At 52.1% G+C, this 13,718-nt stretch overlaps 1 protein-coding gene across 1 annotated transcript in view; it reads left to right on the top strand.

Moving 5' to 3' along the window:
- Nucleotides 1-13,718, top strand: part of ERBB4 (erb-b2 receptor tyrosine kinase 4) — a 747,707-nt gene that overhangs the window by 625,016 nt on the left and 108,973 nt on the right. The gene's annotated exons all lie outside the window — the stretch shown is intronic.

The raw sequence follows: 13,718 nt of genomic DNA, 5'->3' as shown, positions 1-13,718 counted from the left end.
GAGGTTAACCCCAGCGCAGCTCAGAGGGTAGCCCCAGCGCGGCTCAGAGGGTAGCCCCAGCGCGACTCAGAGGTTAGCCACAGCACGACTGAGAGGATAGCCACAGTGCGACTGAGAGGTTAGCCCCAGCGCGGCTCAGAGGGTAGCCCCAGCGCGGCTCAGAGGGTAGCCCCAGCGCGGCTCAGAGGGTAGCCCCAGCGCGGCTCAGAGGGTAGCCCCAGCGCGACTCAGAGGGTAGCCCCAGCGCGGCTCAGAGGGTAGCCCCAGCTCGACTCAGAGGGTAGCCCCAGTGCAACTGAGAGGTTAGCCACGGTGCAACTGAGAGGTTAGCCACAGTGCAGCTTAGAGGTTAACCCCAGCGCGGCTCAGAGGGTAGCCACAGCGCGGCTCAGAGGGTAGCCCCAGCGCGACTCAGAGGTTAGCCACAGTACGACTGAGAGGATAGCCACAGTGCGACTGAGAGGTTAGCCCCAGCGCGGCTCAGAGGGTAGCCACAGTGCGACTGAGAGGTTAGCCACAGTGCGACTCAGAGGTTAGCCGCAGTGCAACTGAGAGGTTACCCCCAGCGCAACTCAGAGGGTAGCCCCAGCGCGGCTCAGAGGGTAGCCCCAGCGCGGCTCAGAGGTTAGCCCCAGCGCGACTCAGAGGTTAGCCACAGTGTGACTCAAGAGGACAGCCACAGTGCGACTCAGAGGTTAGCCACACTGCAGAAAGTGATTCCAGGCCCTGGGGGGATCAATGCCTTGCATTTGCCATATTGATTTTTACACTGCTAAAGTGCCAAGTCAATGTAAAGTTAAGCAAGAGCAAGATGCTTTGTGTTGCAGTCAGGGAGAGAAATTACTGAGAGACCATTTTGTGCCTACAAATTCTCAGAGTGTGTCCATTGTTACAGACCTGTGAGTGTGCAGGGGCACAGGCCTGCAGCAGCTCAGCATCAGCTATCTCTGTCGAAGCACATTTCATCTTCAAGGAACTCTGGCTTGGAATGCTTCCCCCTTAGTGCTTTGTGCAGATAAACCTTCAGGGCAGGGATGGCATCCAAGGGGACCTTGATGGGCTTGAGAGATGTGCCAGTGCCAGCTGCATGTGGTTCAAGAAGCCAAAGTGAAAGGTCCTGCACCTGGGTCAGGGCAATCCCAAGCACAAATACAGCCTGGGCACAGAGTGGGTTGAGAGTAGCCCTGCAGAGAAAAGGTTGGGGGTGTTGGATGATCAATGTCTATCAATATCTAAGGGCTGGGGGTCAGGAAGGACGGGACAGGGACAGCCTCTACTCACTTGTGTCCTGGGATGGGACAAGGGGCAATGGATGGAAACTACAGCACAGGAGGTTCCACCTCAGCATGAGGAAGAACTTCTTTACTGTGAGGGTGACAGAGCACTGGAGCAGGCTGCCCAGAGAGGTTGTGGAGTCTCCTTCCCTGGAGCCTTTCAGTCCCTGTCTGGATGTGTTCCTGTGTGACCTGTGCTGGATTCTCTGCTCCTGCTCTGGCAGAGGGGTTGGACTGGAAGATGTCCAGAGGTCCCTTCCAACCCTTAACATCCCCTGATCCTGTGGTCTGTTCCATGACTGGCTTGCTGCTAATGTTTGCTGCCAGCACCTTTCTGACTTCAGGGCAGTAACTGGGATAAACTGAGGAGCTGAGCTCGTATCCACAGAGCAGTAACTGCTGCTCCGAAGTGCTTGGCCCTTCACCTCCAAAAAAGCTGTTCCAAAACTACAAAGGTTTTGCAGAGCAATGTTTTCCATATTACTTTTGTGGCTTCTCCTCCTCATGTCTTTGTTTTGTGACGACATGAAGAGCTCATTCACAAACTGAAAGGCCTTCAGTCAAGGCAGACACAAGAAATAAACAGTAGAGGAATTCTCATACCCATTTATTGCTGGCTCTCCATGAGTTTCCACGCACATCTCCCCAGCTCTGAGCTAATGGTTCCAAAGTTTTTTAATTCATTTTTAATTTTAATGATATCCTGGTTTGAAATTGGACCAAAACGCTCGTGGAGAGCAGTAGATGCTGTGTGAGGTTTGTTTTCAGACAAAGCTGCTTCAGCTAATTGCCCTCTGAGAGCGTCTCTGAGATGCAAACATCTCTTGCTGTCTGCCAGTTCCTTCCTCCAGCTCAGGTACTTGAAAGAAGCTGGGTGGCTCTTCATACAAGGCAGCAGAGGAGGCAGAACAGCTATCTGACCTCCCAGCTCTAATTTCTCTTCATTTCTTCCTTCAACATGGCATTGGCATTCTGTATGTAATCATACCTGCAGGAAAAAAATTGTATCCTGAAGGTTTCTGGTTTATATGGAGTCACAGAATGTTAGGGGCTGGAAGGCACCTCGAAAGCTCAGCCAGTCCAACCCCCCTGCCAGAGCAGCATCACCTAAGGCAGGTCACACAGGAACACATCCAGGTGGGGTTGGAATGCCTCCAGAGAGGGAGACTCCACAACCCCCCTGGGCAGCCTGCTCCAGGCCTCTGTCACCCTCACAGGGGAAAAATTCCTTCCTCCTGTTTCCATGGCACTTCCTCTGCCTCAGCTTCCACCACTGCCCCTTGTGCTGGCATTGGGCATCCCCCAGCAGAGCCTGGCTCCAGCCTCTGGGCACTCCCCCTGCACAGCTTTAGCAACAGCACTGAGGTCACCTCTCAGGCTCCTTCTCTCCAAGCTCCAGAGCCCTCAGCTCCCTCAGGCTCTCCTCATGAGGGAGAGATATGAAGTTTTTAATTGTATAGACAAATAAGCAGATAGACCAAAGCCTGCTGGTAGCTTAATGCTTTGCATGAGAAATGGTGTCAAAATGTTCAAGAAAATACAGCTATGGAGGTTTTTGAGCTATGTTGACAAGTTACAACTGTGTTGCATATGCACATTTGGGTCCAGAGGAGGGCCATGACAATGATCAGGGGGTGGGAGCAGCTCTGCCACGAGGACAGGCTGAGGGAGCTGGAGGTGTTCAGCCTGGAGAAGAGAAGACCAAGAGCAACCTTCCAGTACCTGACGGGAGCTACAAGAAGGCTGCAGAGAGACTGTTTGCAAAGGCCTGCAGGGACAGGACCAGGGGCAATGGCTTCAAACTAGTGCAGATCAGATTGAGACTGGATGTTAGGAACAAGTTCTGCACCATTAGGGTGGAACAGGTTGCCCAGGGAGGTAGTTGATGCCCCATTGCCATTGCCCCATGTCCTGTCCCTGCAGGCCTTTGCAAACAGTCTCTCTGCAGCCTTCTTGTAGCCCCCTTCAGGTCCTGGCAGGCTGCTCTTAGGTCTCCCTGGAGCCTTCTCTTCTGCTCAAACCTTGTGGAAGTTCAGGGAGTGACATGAAACCTAATGATCAGAGCATCAGACAAGTTCCCAGACTTCAGGTTTCTAAGAAACCCTCTGTGAAACTTATCTGTAGAGACAAGCCAGGGATGTGACCCACCTTTGCATTGCATTCCTCAATTCCAGCCACTTTTCTGAGCCAGGTTATTCACTGGTTGGCCATCATCCCGTGGCCATGGAAGGGGGTAAAGTAGCCATCCTGGCTCGCAGCCAACACCTCACCCAGTTTGGCTGGGGAGAGAATGAGGAGCTGGGACAGGCTGAGGATGGGGAAACCACTCCTGGTTACTCTCACAGGCAAAAGAGCTTCTGGATTTTGACTCAATTTGTTGCCATTTAACATAAACATTTAAAAGCTGATTTGTTACTAGCAAACAAGAACATGGCCTACAAAGAGGGGCTGAGGGAGCTGGGGGTGTTCAGGCGGGAGAAGAAGAGGCTGAGGGAGACCTCATTGCTCTCTACAGCTCCCTGAAGGGAGGTTGGAGCGAGGAGGGGACAGCCTCTGCTCCTTGGTGGCAAGGGACAGGAGCAGAGGCAATGGTCCCAAGGTGCAGCAGGGGAGGCTCAGACTGGATGCTAGGAACTATTTCTTGCCAGAGAGGGCTCTCAGCCATTGGAATGGTCTGCCCAGGGCAGTGCTGGAGTCACCATCCCTGGAGGTGTTCCAGCAGCCTTGGAGCTGGTGCTTAGGGACATGGTTTGGTGTTGCCCCTGCAGTGCTGGGTGGAAGGTTGGCCTGGATGAGCTTGGAGGTCTCTCCCAGCTGGATGTTTCCTGTGATTCTGTGAAGAACAGAAGCCTGCATTAAAACATTGGTGGGGCCTGCTGCTTTTCCTGGTCATGGGCCAGCCCCAGCCCAGTCTCCTTCCCACTGTTTGCTGGCCGCAGTGGTGCAGACCAGGCTGGTGCGGCTGGAGCCGGCTGTGACTGGTTTGGGGCAGCCCCAGCCACTCCCTGCAGGGACATCTCTGGTGGCACAGCCATGCCATCTGCTCCCATTGCTCCCATATCACAGTCTCACAGTATAACTAAGGTTGGAAGAGACCCCAAGGATCATCAAGTCCAACCTGTCACCACAGACCTCCTGACTAGACCATGGCACCAAGTGCCACATCCAATCCCCTTTTGAACACCTCCAGGGATGGGGACTCCACCACCTCCCTGGGCAGCACATTCCAATGATGAATGACTCGCTCAGTGAAGAACTTTCTCCTCACCCCGAGTCTAAACCTCCCCTGGCACAGCTTGAGACTGTGTCCCCTTGTTCTGGTGCTGGTTGCCTGGGAGAAGAGACCAACCCCCTCCTGTCTACAACCACCTTTCAGGTAGTTGTAGAGAGCAATGAGGTCACCCCTGATCCTTCTCTTCTCCAGGCTAAGCAACCCCAGCTCCCTCAGCCTCTCCTCACAGGGCTGTGCTCCAGACCCCTCCCCAGCCTTGTTGCCCTTCTCTGGACACCTTCAAGTCTCTCAATGTCCTTCTTAAACTGAGGGGCCCAGAACTGGACACAGGACTCAAGGTGTGGCCTAACCAGTGCAGAGTCCAGGGGCACAATGACCTCCCTGCTCCTGCTGGCCACACTATTCTTAATATAGGCCAGGATGCCATTGGCCCTCTTGGCCACCTGGGCACACTGCTGGCTCATGTTTAGGCGGGTGTCAATCAGCACCCCCAGGTCCCTCTCTGTTTGGCAGCTCTCAGCCACTCTGACCCCAGCCTGTAGCTCTGCATGGGGTTGCTGTGGCCAAAGTGCAGCCCCTGGCACTTGGATGTGTTGAATGCCATCCCATTAGACTCTGCCCATCTGTCCAGTCGGTCAAAGTCCCTCTGCAGAGCCCTTCTGCCCTCTAACTGACCAACATCTGTTCCCAACTTGGTGTCATCTGCAAACTTGCTGATGACTGACTCAAGCCCCTCATCCATATCATCAATGAAGATGTTAAAGAGGATGGAGCCCAGCACTGATCCCTGGGGGACGCCACTGGTGCCTGGCCGCCAGCTGGATGTGGCACCATTCAGCACCACTATGTGCTGCTTTCATGTGGTCCTCAGCCCCACTGCCGAGGAGCACGTGAGTTGGCCCAGAAGGACTTGTCCAGGGTCGAGGCTCTACCCTGGCCAGAGGAGTGCAGGGCAGGGCTCATCCTCGCAGCACTTGGAGGGGCAGCTCATTGCACAGAAGATGTACAGGAGGTGCATGGGGTCTTTTTTTTGGAGGGGCAGGTTTTCTTTTCAAGCATTTTTTTAAAGAGGTCTCTAATTGTGGTGTCCTCTTCAGCAGAAGAGTAGGGGTCAGCAGGATGGTGAAAGAACAAACAAAGAAGAAAAGGGCAGAGGAAAACTTTGGAGAAACTCAGGAGAAAATAGCAGACAGAGTAACACTGGAAGGAAGAAAGTGCTGGGGCACAGGAAATGTGTGGCAGCTTTTGATGGCTTTGTGGCTCTCTGAAACCACCTTGGTCAAAAAGAACAAAGGTCTAACAGTGACCCAAACAATCCAGTGAAACTTTTCTCTGTCTCAGTATCATCACCCTTTTGCAGTGAGGGAGTCCGGAGTGTGATGCTCACCAGGCGGCTGAATACGGATGAGGGAGACAGGGAGATGAGTCTGGTTTGAATTCTCAGTGTGGGAGCTGAAATACCTGAGTTATGGGCAGAATGTATCTTTGATTAGAACAACTCTTCATGTTGATAGTACACTTCAGGAAATTACGTTTCATTCTGGTGCTATCCCTTTAAATTGATCCTGAAGGAGCAAGGAGCTTCGAGTGTGTGATTATGAAGTCAAGCTTTTCAGTGATACCAGAGGATTTCAAAGTAATGTCCTCAGACCCTTCAGAAAGGAGTAAGAACTTGAGATATTCTTTTTTATCTCTCTCTCACTCATTCTTGAGACCTTGCCATTGCTCATCTGAAACAGAAAATCAAAGCACCAACCTCCCTCCCTCCCTCTGAAAGGAATCTACAGCTGAGGCTGTGTCTTGGTCCAGAGGAGGAGCCTAAGTTCTATTTAAATCATTCCCATGTTGTGAAATTAAGGCACAAAGGAGGTCAAATATCAAAAGAGAAGCTATTTATTAAAGGAGAAATATGAAGAGAGAGAGGAGGAAAGGGATTATATAACCACACCCCCCCCCCAAGACAATTCCTTTGCCTGACGAAGGTCTGGGGAAGGGTGCTGCTGCTTTGGCTTGGAGAGATGTCCTTGTCTTGTGCTGTCCTCAGCTGCTGTTTTCTCCACACAAGCTGGTATTGGTGTTGGCTCAGGGCTTTTGCTCAGTTAATGCAGCTCCCCCTGGCCCAGCCACACTGCTGCATATGGGACTGCCAGGTGTGCTGTCAGTGGGCAGAGCTGACACATCAGGCAGGCCCTTCACAACCCCCTTGCCTTTGTTGCACCTTCCAGGGAGTCCTCGTGCCTGCAGGGTGGGCTTTTGCCCCTCACCCCTCTGCCTGTCACTCCTCCAGTATGCATCCCTGGGCTTATCAGGCCAGGAAAAGATCTATTGCAGAGTCCAGAGATCTTTACACTGTCCCCCACTCCGCTGGGCACCAGTGGTCTTACCAGGTGAAACCCCTGGGATGTGCTTGCACCACACCTCCTGAGCAGCTGAGCAAAGGTGATTCTGTCTTTGTTGATTTACATGTACAAGAGAAACAAGATGTAGTCTCCCCCAGGCTGAAAAGGTTTGTGAGCAGGTCAGTGGTGCTGCCTGTTTGCCCTCCCTTTGGAGTCCTGGTGTGGTGGTTGCTGGTCTAGGCTGCCAGTTTAAAACTGAAAACCTTTTTGCTGGTTGCATCAAAATGGTAAGAAACAAACTGCTGTAATAATGATGAGAACAGCCCCCTGGAGAAGGACCTGGGAGTCCTGGTGGACAACAAGTTCTGCATGGGACAGTGTGGTGGTTTTAGGCTATGCCCTTAAAATTTAGCTGCACAGACAGCAATGTGCTCTGGGGGCCAAGAAGGCCAATGGGATCCTGGGGTGCATTGAGAGGAGTGTGTCCAGCAGAGCCAGGGAGGTTCTCCTCCCCCTCTGCTCTGCCCTGCTGCAACCTCACCTGGAATATTGCATCCAGTTCTTGGCTCCCCAGTTCAGGAGGGACAGGGATCTGCTGGAGGGAGTCCAAGAAAGGGCTCCAAGGATGCTGAAGGAACTGGAGCCCTGCCTGGGGAGGAGAGGCTGAGAGCCCTGGGGCTGTTCAGAATGGAGAGGAGAAGGCTGAGAGGGAATTTAACCTGTGTCAGTAAATATCTGAGGGCTGGGGGTCAGGAAGGAAGGGACAGGCTCTGCTCAGCTGCACCCTATGATATGACAAGGGGCAGTGGGTGGAAACTACAGCACAGGAGGTTCTACCTCAACATGAGGAAGAACTTCTTTACTGTAAGGGTAACAGAGCCCTGGAGCAGGCTGCCCAGAGAGGTTGTGGAGTCTCCTCTGGAGCCTTTCCATCCCTGTCTGGATGTGTTCCTGTGTGACCTGTGCTGGATTCTCTGCTCCTGCTCTGGCAGGGGGGTTGGACTGGAAGATCTGCAGAGGTCCCTTCCAACCCCTAACATCCTCTGATCACAAACTGTCAGTGAAAAGTTTCCCAGAATGAGATGATGTTTTTACAAGGAGGTGTGTGCTGTCAAGCACACCTTACACCTGCTCTGCAAGGGGAGAAGGCTGGCCTGAAACTCCCTATTGCTTCTCTTGCCAGCTTTCAGTGGAAGCATCTCTGGTTGCTGAGGTCCTGAGCTCTTGGCAATTTATGCACAGAAGTGAACTGGAAATGGTCTACATTTTCCTTTCTAAGCTCCAGAATGAGTGTTCTTGAGGTGAGGAGAAAGTTCTTCACAGAGAGAGTCGTTGGCCATTGGGATGTGCTGCCCAGGGAGGTGGTGGAGTCCCCATCCCTGGAGGTGTTCAAGAGGGGATTGGACGTGGCACTTGGTGCCATGGCTTAGTAGTCAGGAGGTGTTGGGTGACAGGTTGGACTTGATGATCTTTGAGGTCTTTTCCAACCTTATTGATTCTATGATTCTTAGGCTGGGTTTACAGGCTGGTTGGAGTTGTCCTCTGAGTGGATGTTTGATGGAAAATCTCCAGAGGTCTCTTCCAACCCATAACATCCTCTGATCCTGTGATCCTGTGAGTCTCTGTCATGCTGTCTCCCTGCTTAAGTGATTGTGCAGACTGCATAGGCTAAGTTGGCTGCAACCTCAGAGCCATGTGAGAGCTAGCAGGCAAACAAAAGGCACTGGAAGCCTGTTGGGCTGTAACTGGATCTGCTCTGACAGGTGTTCAGCCTGGCCACTAGAAGCACTGGAAAATGACTGTCAAGAGCAGTGTAGGCAGTGTAGCTTCTCTCCTGCTGCCACAGCACAGCTTGTTCCTGCAGGAAAAATGCACAGCACAGTGGGAAGTTAGCTTTTAAAGGCATTTATTTACTCTGCAGTTATTAGGGGGAAGCAGGTGGACTGTTCTCTTCTGGCTTGTTTTGCTTTGTTTGGGTTTGTTTAAGAGCATTTTATGGTGAGAACAGTCAGAAGCAGAAAGCTGGGAGACCAAAGATTTTTGAGACTGTCCCTGCTCACTAGCTGCTTATCAGGGTGCATCTGCTCACTTGCATTAAGTGGGGCAGTAGAATCTACCCAGGGTAGATTCAGGCCTACTCATCTGCCCAGGGTAGGTTCAGGGCTGCTTATCTGCTCAGGGTAAATTCAGGGCTGCTTAGCTACCCAGGGTAGATTCAGGGCTACTCATCTGTTCACCTGCCTTAAGTGGAGCAGTAGAATCTACCCAGGGTAGGTTCAGGGCTGCTCCTCTGCCCAGGGCAGATTCAGGTCTACTCATCTGTTCACCTGCTTAAGTGGAGCAGTAGAATCTACCCAGGGTAGATTCAGGGCTGCTCATCTGCCCAGGGTAGATTCAGGGCTGCTCATCTGCCCAGGGTAAGTTCAGGGCTGCTCCTCTGCCCAGGGCAGATTCAGGTCTACTCATCTGTTCACCTGCTTAAGTGGAGCAGTAGAATCTACCCAGGGTAGATTCAGGGCTGCTCCTCTGCCCAGGGTAGGTTCAGGGCTGCTCCTCCACCCAGGGTAGGTTCAGGGCTGCTCATCTGCCCAGGGTAGGTTCAGGGCTGCTCCTCCACCCAGGGTAGGTTCAGGGCTGCTCTTCTGCCCAGGGTAGGTTCAGGGCTGCTCCTCCACCCAGGGTAGGTTCAGGGCTGCTCATCTGCCCAGGGTAGGTTCAGGGCTGCTCCTCCACCCAGGGTAGATTCAGGGCTGCTCATCTGCCCAGGGTAGGTTCAGGGCTGCTCCTCCACCCAGGGTAGGTTCAGGGCTGCTCCTCCACCCAGGGTAGGTTCAGGGCTGCTCCTCCGCCCAGGGTAGGTTCAGGGCTGCTCCTCTGCCCAGGGTAGGTTCAGGGCTGCTCCTCCACCCAGGGTAGGTTCAGGGCTGCTCTTCTGCCCAGGGTAGGTTCAGGGCTGCTCATCTGCCCAGGGTAGGTTCAGGGCTGCTCCTCCACCCAGGGTAGGTTCAGGGCTGCTCATCTGCCCAGGGTAGGTTCAGGGCTGCTCCTCCGCCCAGGGTAGGTTCAGGGCTGCTCATCTGCCCAGGGTAGGTTCAGGGCTGCTCCTCCACCCAGGGTAGGTTCAGGGCTGCTCATCTGCCCAGGGTAGGTTCAGGGCTGCTCCTCCGCCCAGGGTAGGTTCAGGGCTGCTCATCTGCCCAGGGTAGGTTCAGGGCTGCTCATCTGCCCGGGGTAGGTTCAGGGCTGCTCATCTGCCCAGGGTAGGTTCAGGGCTGCTCATCTGCCCAGGGTAGGTTCAGGGCTGCTCATCTGCCCAGGGTAGGTTCAGGGCTGCTCATCTGCCCAGGGTAGGTTCAGGGCTGCTCATCTGTTCATCTGCTTTAAGTGGAGCAGTAGAATCTACCCAGGGTCTGCTGAACTGGGGCAGCAGGTCTGTCACAGCTGTCTCAAACATGAAGCATGTTTGTCCTTCACTGGCTGTGAGGGAGTGCACGTACCTGTGGAGCACTGCAAGAGGACTTTGGTGACCTGTTAGTGAGCTGCTCCCAGTGCTCTCTGTGGCATGGCCATTGGAAGAGAAAGATAAAGTGGTCTGGGACTCAGTTCCCAGTCACACCCTGGGCTTCATCCAAAGCAGCATTGCCAGCAGAGCCAGAGAGGGGATTCTGCCACTTTGCTTTGCTCTGCTGAGACCTCACCTGCAGTGCTGTGTGCAGGTCTGGAGCCCTCAACACAGGAAGGACATGGACCTGATGGAGAGGGTCCAGAGGAAGCCATGAAAATGCTCAGGGGTTGGAGCAGCTCTGCTCTGAGGACAGGCTGAGGGAGCTGGGGGTGTTCAGCCTGCAGAAGAGAAGGCTCCAGGGGGACAATTAAGCTGCCTTTCAGTACCTGAAGGGGGCTACAAGAAGGCTGCAGAGAGAGTGTTTGCAAAGGGACAGGACCAGGGGCAATGGCTTCAAACTAGAGCAGAGCAGATGTGGATTGGATGTGAGGAGCAAGTTCTGCACCGTGAGGGTGGTGGAACACTGGCACAGGTTGCCCAGGGAGGTGGTTGAGGCCCCATCCCTGGAGATATTCAAGGTGAGGCTGGAGAGAGCTCTGGGCAACCTGATCTAGTTGGGGATGTCCCTGCTGACTGCAGAGGGGGTTGGACTGGCTGCCCTTTGGAGGTCCCTTCCCACCCAGACCATTCTGTGATTCTGCTCTAGACTTCCTATGTGACTTTGGACAGCAGGTTGTGCTTCTCTGCACCTCAGTTTGCTGTCCACTCAATTTGAGTTTAGAATCTTCCATGTAATGGTTTAGTTGATCAGATGGTGCTGGGTGATAGGTTGGACTTGATGATCTCAAAGGTCTTTTCCAGCCTGCTCAATTCTATATTCTGTATTCTATATTCTAATCCTGCCAGCTGAGTACAGAGGGAAGATCTGCAGATAGAAGGCTACCAAGAGATGGGGGCAGTTGCAAGATGGCAGTGACAGGCAGCCAAGGTGCCTTTCCTGGTTAAATGGCTTAGAAAATGTCCTTGGGAAGCAAGCTGCAGAGGGCCTCAGCATCATGGAGGTTGTACCTCTAGGGTCTGTGGCCTCCAAACAGATTTTAAAGGAGGGCCTCCTGCTCCTCATTTGTGGAGTGGATTTTTGCAATGCTGCTAAGCCACAATGTTTCTGCTGTTGTTGTCTGCTTTGTCTAATTGGGCTGTGGCAGAACAACTGCAATCTCTTCTCCTTTGTGCTGGAGGTGTGCTGGGGAGCTGTAACCCTGAACGTAGCTCTCCTGTAGATGTGAGTTCAATCAAAATAACAATAGCTTTACTAATGAGGTGAACTGCATGGAGCCAGGGCTTGTGCTAAATTAGCATCCATTAGTGACTTAGATGGCTAATGAAGATTTCCTTGCTCTCTGTTGTGTGTCTCAATTCATTACAGAGCAGTCCATAGTATTCTATTAACAGCATTTCTGTCTTTTCCTGGAGCTGTTGCCCAACCCTGTTGGGAGAAGCTGTGCTCTCCTGTAACATCAGAAGGAGACAATTGGCTCTGCTTGCCTTTCTTCATGGGCAGAAGTGTCTTTGCCTTGGACTCAGACAGGCTTGGAAATGGCAAGGAGCTGGAGACTAATGGAACACATGCTTCAAAGCTTTCCATCTGCTCCCTTTGTCAGCAAAATACATGTTGTCTGTGCTCTGATCAGTCCTCATTATGAGGAGAAGTGCTCCTGGTGAAGCTCAAACTTGTGCTCAGAGAGGGAGAGTGCACCAAGTGCTATCTATGCCCTTATGCCTCTGCAAGGGAGATAAAATAACACAGGAGCACAGGATGTCAGGGGTTGGAAAGGACCCAAAGAGATCATCAAGTTTAGGCTGGAGGTGAGGAGAAAGTTCTTCCCAGAAAGTAATTTGCCACTGGAATGGGCTGCCCAGGGAGGTGGTGGAGTCACCATCACTGGAGGTGTTCAGGAGGAGACTTGATGGGGTGCTTGGTGCCATGGGTTAGTTGATTAGGTGGTGTTGGAGGATAGGTTGGACACGATGATCTTGAAGGTCTCTTCCAACCTGTTCTGTTCTGCTCCATTCCATTCCATTCCATTCTATTCTATTCTATTCTATTCCATTCCATTCCATTCCATTCCATTCCATTCCATTCCATTCCATTCCATTCCATTCCATTCCATTCCATTCCATTCTACTCTACTCTATTCTATTCCATTCCATTCCATTCCATTCCATTCCATTCCATTCCATTCCATTCCATTCCATTCCATTCCATTCCATTCTATTCTATTCTATTCTATTCCATTCCATTCCATTCCATTCCATTCCATTCCATTCCATTCCATTCCATTCCATTCCATTCCATTCCATCTCACTGAACAGCCACCAGTTATTCATCTCTCGGTTCCATTTCTCCTCTGGGAAGGAAAAAGAAGGAGGTGCTCCCCCCCAGTGGAGACCATCTGCTCCTTTCTTACTGGGGGGAAGAAACCCTACAATTAATGTCTTTTGGTTTTAACAGGGGGTGAAAAAAAGACAGAGGGAGGGAAAGAAAGAGAGAGAACTATTATGCAAATACTCTGCAATTGGGTTTCAAATACTCATTGTACTATGATGAGCAATTTCCTTTAATACAAACTCAACCTACTTGCCAGGACCAGTTTTTCTTTTTTGGCCTTAATATAGAGAAGGAAAAAAAGACCAAAAAACAACCAAATAACAAGCCACCAACTTTTGTGAGTTGGGAGTATGATGTGTTCCTCAGATGGCAACTTCTCCCCATCCTTCCCCCTGCCTCTTCCCCTCCTTCCCTCCCCCCCCCCATTTCTTTCTCCATTTGGCACTCAGGCAGCTGTTGAAGTTGTCAGAAAGATGTCACATATGGTTTTTTGAGAGAGAGAGAACCAAAATAGCTTTGCAAAGCTGAAGTTTCATCTCACTTATCGTTGTTCCACTGCCGTGATGAAGTGGCCCTCAAATGGTGAAACTCAGCTTGGATGAATGAGGGAGAAAAGCTTCCTGCCTGCCTCTTTTGAATGCCAGTTGCTTGTGATGGCAGCATTAGCTCTAAGAACTGATGGGTAGGGGTTCAGTAAGGAGCTCCTGTGCTGCTTGTCGGTGGTACAAACTACAGGGCCAAAGAGCACAGCTGAGATTAAGTCCTCCTTAGCTTTGGTATGGGACAACCAAGCTTTCGAGATGTCAGCCTCTGAGAACAGAGCTTCTGGAAGAGATGAATAAAGTGTAGCCCAAAGTCTTGTGAGAAGCAGCTGAGCAGGATGAGGGAGGTGATCCTCCCCCTGGGCTCAGCACTGCTGAGGCCACACCTCCAGTGTTGTGTTCAGCTCTGGGCCCTTACTCCAGGAAGGACATTGAGG

This window comes from Dryobates pubescens, chromosome 37 (assembly GCF_014839835.1).
Source record: "Dryobates pubescens isolate bDryPub1 chromosome 37, bDryPub1.pri, whole genome shotgun sequence".
Taxonomy (NCBI): Eukaryota; Metazoa; Chordata; class Aves; order Piciformes; family Picidae; genus Dryobates; species Dryobates pubescens.
Note: the sequence above shows the minus strand (reverse complement) of the source record. Positions and strands in the feature narration are given on the sequence as shown.